Genomic DNA, 7484 nt, shown 5'->3' with positions numbered 1-7484 from the left:
AATCGCAACCCTAGGAGAACCATGGCCTTGGCTTCATCAAGCATTGATTTAGATGCACAAATTCAAGGAATTTGAAATAAAACCTAAATAAAAATTGGAAATCCTACTGCCCTAATTCATAATACACGACATACATACATCTTTCATGAGTTTATACGATCAAAATATAAAACCAAATAAGTCTGAATTTATGCTCTTCATATATAAAACTGAAAATAACATCCAAGTAATCATACAATGAATTTGAAAATTTCAGAAAACCAAAAGATAAATTACAAGACATGGATGAATCACACATTAGAAACCTTGAAGGATGGAGCAAGATGAATTCGGATTTGGAGAGGCAAGGGGATGATCACGGTTTGGTGATGATGAATGAAGGTTTTTGGCTTGAATTTTCTGGATGTATTCAAGCAACAATTCAGCTTTGTTTGTGAGAGAATGGTGACGGTGAATTGTGAGGGAGACCGTGCCTTTTATAGAAGAAGGAGGAGAAGAGAGGCTGCTAGGGTTTTGATGGGCTTATCCATCAAGGATGCACGGCTGTGATTATTTTGCTTGAATGGATTGAATGGCTGCTCTTCTTTTCCTTGTAGAACAAGCTCTTCTCTCCTTGTTTCTCTAAGGTTACACGGCATGGGCTGGACTCTCCTTCTCCTTGGCTGAATTGGATAGCACGGCCTCCTCTCCTATTTTCTCTCAAGAGTTCCACACGGCTTGGACTTCCTTTGGCTTCAATATGCATGGCTGAAACTCCCTTTTATTTCTCCCTTGAATTATCTCTTCAAATCTGAAAATAAAAACCGAAATTAATAAGAAGAGATAATCTATTTCGAAACTTATGTCTTAATCTAGACATTTGTTGTCTTAAAAAGACACATGTAATAGATGAGCTCAACTAGATTAGGAAAGTTTCTAATTTGTAAAAAAGAAACTTACTAGAATAAGTAAGTTACTAGAACAAGAAAGTTCATTTAGGAAAGTTTCGTAATAAGAATTTGAGTTCAAGTAGGAATTTCCCAAATGGTACGTTTCCTAGTCTAACAAGAATCCCTAATGCAAACATGACTCTCAAGATATCGCCAATGCGACCAAAACGTAGAAACATGAAGACTCTTAATTCAACTAGGTTTCCTACTCCTATAAGGATTCCTACTCAAACTAGGACTCTAGACCAATTCTTCGTTTTTAACTCGTTTAAGCACAAATAAACATCCATAACCGTCCTAGACTCCTATTGTGACTCAATGGCTCGATATTACAACAATAAGGGTTAAGCAAAGTACAAATGGAGGTAAAAACATATTAAGAACGTAGCACAAAGTGCTCATATCAGAGACGACCCAACCGTAGTTAGTTTGAAAACCATTTATATATATATATATATTTATTATGATGACATGTTTTATTCACATTGTTGCTAATCGTCTCTGAACTATTTGCTACCTTCCACTATTTTATAATAAAACAACATTTTAACTATTTTGCTTCATATCTTAATTTCATTTGTTATTTATGTTTACCCCTACCTTTGTAGTATGAGTTGGTGTTGTCGGTGCATAGGATCCCGCATCAATTGACTCTAATTTAGGACCACGACAATTACTGTTGCATCTCTCGACCGGAAATGGTCCCGGGGTATGACACTGGGCACCAAAACCAAAACCACCGCCTTGAGCCTGTTGAAAAAATGGTTTGGATAAACCATTTTAAACTAAATTTTAATTGATTAATTAAATTAAGTTAAACATAAAATTAATTAAAGATGAACATAGATTTGAGTTATCCATAATGAGGGCTACAAGATCATATATTTGTTTGTGTAATTTGGTTAGTGAGTGAATAAGAAATTGTCACTCACAGATGACTACTTAGAATGATGGAAAGTGGTTGTCCCACATTGGAACAAAGAAGTGTTGAAAAAGCTTTATATAGAATCCATTATTTATGGGTTGTAAAGTGTGTAAGCCCCCTTATAATTTCATGTCCTGTTTTGTTTTATAATTCAGTTTATTAAATTATAGAGGAAAAACCAAAATCATACCTAAAGTATCGTGAAAGGTATTTTTTGGTACCTACGAATATTTGTTACCGAAAATGGTACCTGAATTATTGCACTGTTACCCAATATGGTACATCCGTTAGTTTCCGTTAAATTGATGATGTGGCATGTATTTAGAGTTTTTTTACCAAATATAGTAAAACCTCGTTAAAATAAAACCTTTTTTCGGTCTCAACTAAGAGTCAACGTGTTAAATCAATAATTCACTAAATTTATAAGATAATGGAAGTTCGAGAATTTATTTAGCTAGACCCCATCAAATATATAAATTATTAGTGTCATAATTTATATAATAAATTTTAAATTTATGAGGATTTCATTAAAAATTTAATTAATATAATCATTATCAAACAATATAATATTTTTAACAATGTTGTACTTAAAAAATAGTATATTTAATAAGGTATACGTAATAAATTAAACAATGTAAGTCAAAAAAATTTTCTTCGACAAAATGTAACAAAATATTTATTATATCTTGGTAAATTAATAAATTAATAGATTATTAATTTATTGATATATTAATATATCGGTAAATTAATAAAATTTATCAATTCCGAGACTATTAATATATAGAGGTTTTACTGTAAGTAATAGGGAAAACAATAATTTTAAAATTAATTTTATTATTATTGCTAAACAAATATATATACTAAAACTTGTGTTATGTTTTGTGATACAAGAGTTGATTTTCCTTTTAAAATTACAAATTTCATAAAAAATATTGTAAATAAATTTGTAAATAATATATGTATGATTTATCAAGTCCAACAAATTTTCAGTCAGTTTGGTGAATTTGTGAGAATTTTGAAGGAAAAGAGATAGGAAATAAAAAATTTGTGTATAGACCATTTTGTCCTTCTAAATACATGTCACATCATCAATTTAACGGAGAAACTAACGGAGGTACCATATTGGGTAACGGTGTAATAGTTCAGGTACCATTTTGAGTAACAAAAATTCGTAGGTACCAAAAAATACCTTTCACGATACTTCAGATATCATTTTGGATATTTTTTCTAAATTATATATGCAATATCTCACTGATTTTCCAACAGAGCCGCTGTTCAATTCCTCCAACTTAATCGGGCGAGCTCAAGTCGGGAAGTTAATCCCAAATTATTTCTCATGTCCTAAGCTGTAACCATCTTAAACTCATATTTTGCTTTTGGTCTATTCGCTTTGGGTTGGAGGTCGGGTCTTCACACTAGTTTAGATGATAGGGAACCGGCTGCTACTGGTAGTGGTAGTACGAGGAATTTAGTGTTAACTAATTAGAGTCAAAAAATTGTAGGGATATAGCTGCTAAGATTATGGATGAGTTGTCTTTCATCTTTGTCGAAAATAAAGGGTTTAGGTATTTTTGTCGTATAGCTGTGCCTATGTGGAATGTACCTTTGAGGAGGGTGATTGTCGAATTATTTTTTTTCTATGTAAGCAAAAGCAAAACTCATGCTTAAAAGAGAGTTAAAATCTCATTGTTTGTGCCTAACCACCGATACATGGACATCGGTGCAAAGTATTAATTATAGAAGCCTTTTATCCCGACAGAGCCAAACATTCCATTACTATCATGAGAGGAGTATACACCCAACCATTAGTTGGACCGACATTAGCTGATAGTCTAGCAGTAGCTGATATCGTAGTAGCTGATATCCAATGGTCCAGAGGAGCAAAATTTGTTCATTTGAGCTTTAGAATGATAGCCACTTAAACATGCTTTCCCAAGATAAGCATATTAAGTTCTACATCAAACATCAGCTTATTAGGTTAACAATTGAATTTGATCTTAGACAAAGTCAGCCCACCAAAATGTGTATGAATAATTACACTAAGAAGGTCTCCAAGTACTACAAAATATAAACCGTATGGATGAGGATGAGACATATTGGCCGAATTGAGGAAATATAGAACTCCACAACATTCTCAACATGATGGAAGATTGAATACAAATACAACAAAGAGGATAAGAGTAGTAGAGCAAAATATAGGTTAGAAGATTAGATCACCGCTAACCAAAAAAAAAGTATCACCACTCACCAAAGGCAGCATTTTCCTTTGTTTTATTAGGAGCAGTTTTTTTCCTTGTTTGTATTAGGAAAAATAAAGCTACAAGACTATTCAAGTCAAACTTATTTACTGAATAATGTAAAACAGTAGATCTAGCTCTAGTAATCAATGACTACGATGAAGACTGCATATTATGTAGGATGTATCCTAAAACTATAGTGCCTTTAGTTATGGAAAAAGGACAACTGTCTGCCCGGTGACAACTATCCATTTTGTTATATAATCGCTTTATATAGGGTGACAATTACAAAAATATAAAGTAGACTAGTAATACATTAATGACAATTAAAACTACTTGATCAGACACATTAATGAAATTATCCTTATGAGAATTGACCAAATGGTCAAAAATATGCCAAAATGTGCCCATCCCAATTCAATGACATCCATTAAAATTAGGCATAAATGTCGATTTGTACCCTAAATTTGACTGAAATTGTCAATTTGCACCCCGAACTTGTATTTGAGTCAATTTACCTTCTAAACTTGGTAAAAATTGCCGATTTACACCCCGAACTTGTATTTGAGTCAATTTACCTCCTAAACTTGTTAAAAATTACCGATTTGCACCCCATCCGTTAAATTTAACTGTTTCTATCTAATTTTACATCACATGTCATGCACATGAGGGGTAATGTTGTCATTTTATATTTATATTTTTCTTTAAAAAAATAAAATATTCTTTAAAATGAGGATTATTTTGTTAATCAAATTATTTATTTACATCTTTTTTTCTACCTACTTAACCCTACTTTGAATTATATATTCAATATACCCACCATTCAAATATAGTGTGTTGTGTATAAATATATTTTTATATGTACACATTGTTGGAGGATGAACAAAACGAGAATAATAACGACGTAATATAACAGAATGTAACCGTTTATTGATTGATAATGAGACCAATATATATGCATTATATAACCACAATCCCGTAGGATTCGGAGTTATAATCTATTACAGAGATGCGAATCTATCTCTAACAGGAAACCTAATAAGGCTAAGACATACACAATGGTAGAATAGTAATTCTCTCGGAACACACATTTATTTTTAATTTTCAAAATATTTATTTATTTATATTTTTTCTAATATCTTTTAACATACCATATCACATAAAATAATAAATATATAAATCAATAACATGTTTCGAAAAAACAAACATTGTAACAAGTGTTCCTCTTAAATAATTTTATTAATTTATTTCATTATTGAATATGAATAAATATATAATGACAATACTACCCCTTAAATGCATGACATGTGACTTAAAATTGGATTGAAAACATTAAATTTAACGGATAGGGTGCAAATTGGCAATTTTTACCAAGTTTAGGAGGTAAATTGACTCAAATGCAAGTTCGGGGTATAAATCGACAATTTTTACCAAGTTGAGGAGGTAAATTGACTCAAATGCAAGTTCAGAGTGAAAATTGACAATTTCAGTCAAGTTTAAGGTGCAAATCGGCATTTATGCCTTAAAATTACCTAACTACACTAATTTCATTCACCTATTGTCCTGCTTCATCATAAGTTCACGACCTGCATATGTCTCTCCTCTCTCTCTCTCTCTCTCTCTCTCTCTCTCTCTCTCTCCCGACGCCGATGGAATCCAAACTCTGACGTTGACGTCAATGCTGACGACGTCTGCATCCCAAAATCCCGATGGTAGCTCTCTAACTCTCTCTCCTCCTCCTCCTCCTCCTCCTCCTCTCTCTCTCTCTCTCTCTCTCTCTCTCTCTCTCCTCCAATCCTCATCCTCTCTAACCCAGGCCATCGTCAGCATCTATCTCTTACCTGCAGATCCCACCGCCGCCTCGAGTCCACACCACTCGGTGTTGGACGACGACGACCATATCAAATACATTGCCAAAAGGGAGAGGGAAACCACATCAACCATCTCATATCTGCCCATGACATCGTTCAACTTTTCAAATCGGATCTCTCTCAATCCACCATCTCTATTGCCATCCTTCGGCTACACGTCCGAGCTTTGAGTCATGATAAAGTCAACATCGAATAAAAGAGCTATGTTCATGTGAGAGTTCTGTTTATTTCAAGTTTTTGTTTTTAGTATTTCATTGTCAATTTATATCTGGTTTGAATCTGAAATTTGGAGTTATTTTCATCAACTATATAATGCCCTTCAAAATGTAGTAGACTGTCCAGGAAGTCAGAAACTATTGATATTTTTATGGGATACACTACGTTCATTTAGTAAGAAATTCTTGATTTCTGTCCGATTTCTTCACATATTGTAATACACTTACCTATTTGTTAAGTTATTTGTGATGAGTAATCAACTATACACTATTTACTAGGGGTAGTAACATGATTATTGATTATCAGTAACATAATTATTAAAGTTACTGGGAGTTAGTAACTTAAGAATAGTAGTATGTTATACCGATTTCAAAAGCTATTAAGATCAGTTTATCAAATAACTTGAATTAAATATGAGTTACTGGGGGTTAATAACTTATTGTTAGGGGTTACTGACTGTCAGTAATTTATTGTTAGGGGTTACTGTGAGCCTGTAATTTATTTCTAGTTGTACTGGTGACCAATATGTAATTCCATCGACCGGTTACACGATTTTCAATTTCCAATGACCGGTGGCTCGAAATTTATTTCGGATTATTAGGGGTCAGTAATTTATTCCGGCAAATGGTGATCGGAGTCCGGCAACTGACAATCGAAGTCCTATGATCAGTGGCCCGATTCCAGCAGTTGGTGGCCAGAGTCTGTGAGGTTCCGGCCTAGTGTTCCTTATCATCAACGTTCTCTCTCTATGATTGTTTTAATGTGTAAGGGTTAAATAGTCTTAAAAATATACAAAACAATAGTTTTTGTACTAATTAGGTAAATGTTAGATTACCTTATATTGAAATAAACATATTTTAAATTATGTCATTCAAATAGTCATTGAGGGGCCCAAAATAGTACTAAAATGGACATTTTCCCTTATCCTAATGTCCTAAAATGAACGGTTTAGAGATTTTATCTCTAACTCTAACTATAACCCACCCTTAACGCTAAAATTTGTGTTGTTGAATATATAGTTTGTCAACCATTTCAATATATGAAAGTTATTCCCTTCACAACCGTGGAGGGTAACAGCAGATAAATAGAAATGTGGCTGTCAATGGTTGGTTCCATAAAAAAGTAAATATTAGAGGGAAACTATCTGTGCATGGGACTCTCTCTCTCTCTCTCTGCTACCAGAAGCCTTACAATTTCGTAGCCATGGCGAGCAAAAGTTCTTCCATATCCATAGTTTTGATACTCTGTCATATTGACATCCGTTTTAGTTGTTAGATTTGAACTTTTAATAATAGCCAACGGTTAT

Source organism: Argentina anserina, chromosome 7 (genome assembly GCF_933775445.1).
Source record: "Argentina anserina chromosome 7, drPotAnse1.1, whole genome shotgun sequence".
Taxonomy (NCBI): domain Eukaryota; kingdom Viridiplantae; phylum Streptophyta; class Magnoliopsida; order Rosales; family Rosaceae; genus Argentina; species Argentina anserina.
Note: the sequence above shows the minus strand (reverse complement) of the source record.